Genomic DNA, 4,337 nt, shown 5'->3' on the forward strand with positions numbered 1-4,337 from the left:
GTAATCAAAAGTACAAGTACTCTTCCTAGTAAGTGCATCTGCAACCATATTGCCTTTTTCTAGATGGTATAGGATCTTGCAATCATAATCCTTAAGTAAATCCATCCATCTCATTTCACACATATTAAGTTCTTTCTATAAGAACAAATACTTTAAACTCTTATTGTCTTTGTGAATATCAAAACTTTCACCATATAAATAATGGTACCAAATCTTTAAGGCAAAAACTATACCGGCTAGTTCTAAGTCATGGGTATGATAGTTCTACTTCTTTAATTATCTAAAACCATAAGCTATCACTTTCCCATATTGCATTAGCACACATTCCAACCCTTGCTTTGAAGCAACACTGTAGATAGAGAATCCACTAGTATTATTAGGAATAGTCAATATTGGGCCTGTTATCAACCATTTTTTCAATTCTTGAAAAATTTGTTCACACTTATCATTCCACTCAAACTTTGTGTCATTTCTAGTGAGCTGAGTTAGTGGAGTAGCAATCTTTGAAATTTTTTTAATAAACTTCCTATAGTACCACCATTGTAGGCCTTTTTCAGTTTATTACCGCTTCTATTTTAACTGGATTTACTGATATCTCATCCTTTGAAACTATATGTCCAAAGAAGGCAACCTCATTTAACCAAAACTGACCTCTTAAACTTGACATACAATTTATTTTTCCTAAGTATCTCAAGCACTATGGCCAAGTGCTCCGCATGTTTAACTTCGTTCCGTGAATAGATCAGTATATCATCAATGAAGATAATAACAAACTTATCCAGGAATGGCTAAAAGACTCTATTCATCTTATTTATAAATGTCACAAGGGCATTTGTTAGACTAAAAGACATGACTAAGAACTCATAATGGCCATACTTAGTCCTGAAGGCAGTCTTAGAAACATCCTCTTTCTTAATTTTTAGTTGATGGTATCCAAAATGTAGATCAATCTTTGAGAATACTTGGACTCCTTGAAGTTGGTCAAATAGATTATTGATACGAGGCAACATATACTTATTCTTTATTGTAACTTAGTTTAGTTGCCTATAATCGATACAGAGTCACATGGTATCATCCTTCTTCTTCACAAATAGTACTAGAGCTGCCCATAGTGATTCACTTGGTCTAATGATACCCTTATACAATAATTCATATAATTGTTTCTTGAGTTCCTCTGATTTTGCTTTCGCCATTCGATACGAAGCCTTAGAGATAGGGCTCGTACTAGGAATTAAATCAATGAAGAACTTGATCTCCCACTCCGTAGGTAGACTTGGAAGATCTTCTGGGAAAACATCAAAAATTTCCTTCACTACCGTTATCTATTGTAGATTGACTTCTATACTTTTATTCTCCATTACGTAAGCCAAATACCCTGCACATCCATTCTTAAGTAATCACTGAGCTTGAATGCAAGATATGAGACATGGATGTTGGGACTCCCTAATCCTTTTGAATTTGAAGGCCTTGTCATCGGGAACATTAAAGGTCAGAGTCTTCCAATGATAATCTATATTGGCATGGTATGCTGCCAACTAGTCCATTCCTAATATGACGTCAAAATCATACATATATAAGAGTATGAGATCTATTGGTAACTCTTTGTTGGTGACCTCCACAATACATGCTCGGTAGACTGTACTAGTGGTCAAGTCCCTATTGGCTAGGGTAGAGACTACTAGTACATAATCTAAAGGTGACTGTTTAATGTTTAGATGCTGAGTAAACTCATCTGATGCAATAGAGTGTGTAAATCCTGGATCTATTAAGACCTTAACCAAGATACTAGAGATAGTGAGCATATCTTGGATCACATCCTGGGAGGCTTCAGCATCTCTCTCTGTAAGGGCATGTACTCTTCCTTGAGTTCTTAGCCTGGTTTACTCTTTATTGATAGGACGCTCTTTGATTTAATGTTGAGTACTACCACATCTAAAGTATCCATTTATTAGCTTGTAGTAAGGTCTGCTATTATGGTTTTTTCCATAGTGGGGGCATATTTGCTCTAGCTCTTGTGCTGGGATTATGAGATTTGTCTTCTACCTCTTATCAGGTTGTTGCACCTCCTAGGCCTTCCTCTTATTATTTGGTATGAATTGTCGAACCCATTAGATTTGTTGTGCTACTAGGCTTATAGCCTCCTCTACAATTTGGGCCCATTCCAGTGTTTTTTGTTAGTCATTAATCTTCAGAATTGAGATTTTATCCTAGATCTCCTTACACAGGCCCCTCTGAAACTTTCTGACTCTTAGGCTTCCGTCCGCTACTAAGTTGGGCGTGAATTGTGCCAAATGTATGAACTTTTTTGCATATTCTGTCACTCTCATATTCCCTTGCTTTAACTCTAGGAACTCCATTTGCTTATGTCCTCGAACAAAATTAGGGAAATACTTCTCATAAAATGTCGCTCCAAATGTTTCCCAAAGGATCAATGTCCTCAGGGATCCCTTTTTCAGGTGCCACTAGTGTTCTGTAGCTCCCTTGAACATGAATTTGGCTAATTTTACTTTTTACTTTGAAGTGGGGATGAGAGCATCAAATATCTTCTCTAAGTTCATGATCCACTATTCAGCTAATATCGAGTCTGTTGCTCCAGCAAATGATGGTGGGTTCATTCTCTTAAATCTTTTAAAGAGTTTTCCATTATTTTCCTCTATCAGCTTGGTGTTACTAGTACTAGTATTATTATCATTAGTAGCACTTTGGCTATTCACAACATGTTGACTTACTACCATAGCCAAGCCTTCTACTATATACATGAGTCTATCTAGACTTTACTTGATCCGGTCTTTTGAAATCTGATATGCCTGCTTTCTTGGCATCCTTGCCATTTTCCACATTCATAAAATTCAAATTTAGAGGCATTTCCTTATGTTTCACAACTTTAAGTCTCGTATTTAAGGGATGTCCTAAGAAACATTCTCTGATACCACTTGTCACAGACCATACCCCGTCTTATAGTCGACATACGAGACTCTAAATTTTTTTACTTGCATTACAAAACAAAAATATGAAATAGTAACCTTAATCTCAGAGTCTAGCTTTAAAAATTTCCTCTGTATCACTACTCATTCTACAGCAATATCTTCAATTTCTGGAGGGTGATAGGGGGTGAGATAAAATATCGCAATAAGTAATATTATGGAATCACAGTATAGTGCATGCTATAATTTTTTACACATAACAAAACATATATCATATAATATTTCCAAAATAGATATGAATTCGAAGGTGAATGCAGAAATCAGAAGATAGATTCACAATTGCTTTGTTGTATACTTCATCACTATTATGGAGGATCACTCAGTTACTATACATTATGCATAGGCACAGATACTTATCACTGGTTCCCTATGTACCCGAACACAGAATGACATACATGAGTACCTGAAAACACTACTACCTCCCAAACACAGAATAGTTAGGGCACGCAAATCAGACTATTTTTCCATACATCCGAACATGAAAGGGTATGTATGGCCATATTGAAGTTTAACATAATGCAGGTGCTTCTAGAACAACTCCTTTCCATAATGAGTGATGTGCATATATTAAAATAATATTTCGAAAACATAAAGGGAAATAACATTTATATCGAAGTAAAACTTTAACAAATATTTACTTAGCAAATACAAAAGATAAATTAAGCACTTCCACATTTGTGTACTGAAAGTACGTAAATTAATTCAAAACTACGTACGTTGTGAATCCATAATATCCATTTATCTTAGACCCTTAGCAGTCGTAATCTTAATTCCAGCAGAGTTTTGGCTTTATTTATGATATTTTTCTCTAAAAAATCTAGCAGAGTTTTAGGATGATTTTTGGTTCATTTCCTGACTCAAAAATATCCAACACAAAACTTAAAAAGTAATCCCAAAAATCAAAGAGAAACCAAACTTTAAAATTTAAGAAATGGCTTATCTTTCTAACAGTTTATAACTTCCTTTTGATTGTGAGCATTCTTCCCCTACTCTTCCTCTTTCTCTGCTCTCATAAATTTAGTGGATTTTCCCAAAGGTTTTTATCTAAAACGTCAAAATACTCTCAAAACTCACACACTTTGTACTCCCTCTTCTTCCTTCACCACTATCTTTTCACTATTTTTCTCTCATTCGGAATGTCTCTTCCTCCCTTCTCTCATCCCCTATTTATAAGAGTGGGGAGCCACGAGAGAAAGGTTACCACCATTCCGTCATACCATTTCATCTAAAAGTTGCCACATTTCATTATGTCACTTCACCTAAAAGGTTACTATTTTTCACATGCCACTTTATCTAAAAGGTTATTTCACATGCCACTTCATCTAAAAGGTTATTTCACATGCCACTTCATCT

The sequence above is a fragment of the Carica papaya genome, chromosome 4, assembly GCF_054855325.1.
Source record: "Carica papaya isolate Zhongbai chromosome 4, ASM5485532v1, whole genome shotgun sequence".
NCBI classification, from domain to species: domain Eukaryota; kingdom Viridiplantae; phylum Streptophyta; class Magnoliopsida; order Brassicales; family Caricaceae; genus Carica; species Carica papaya.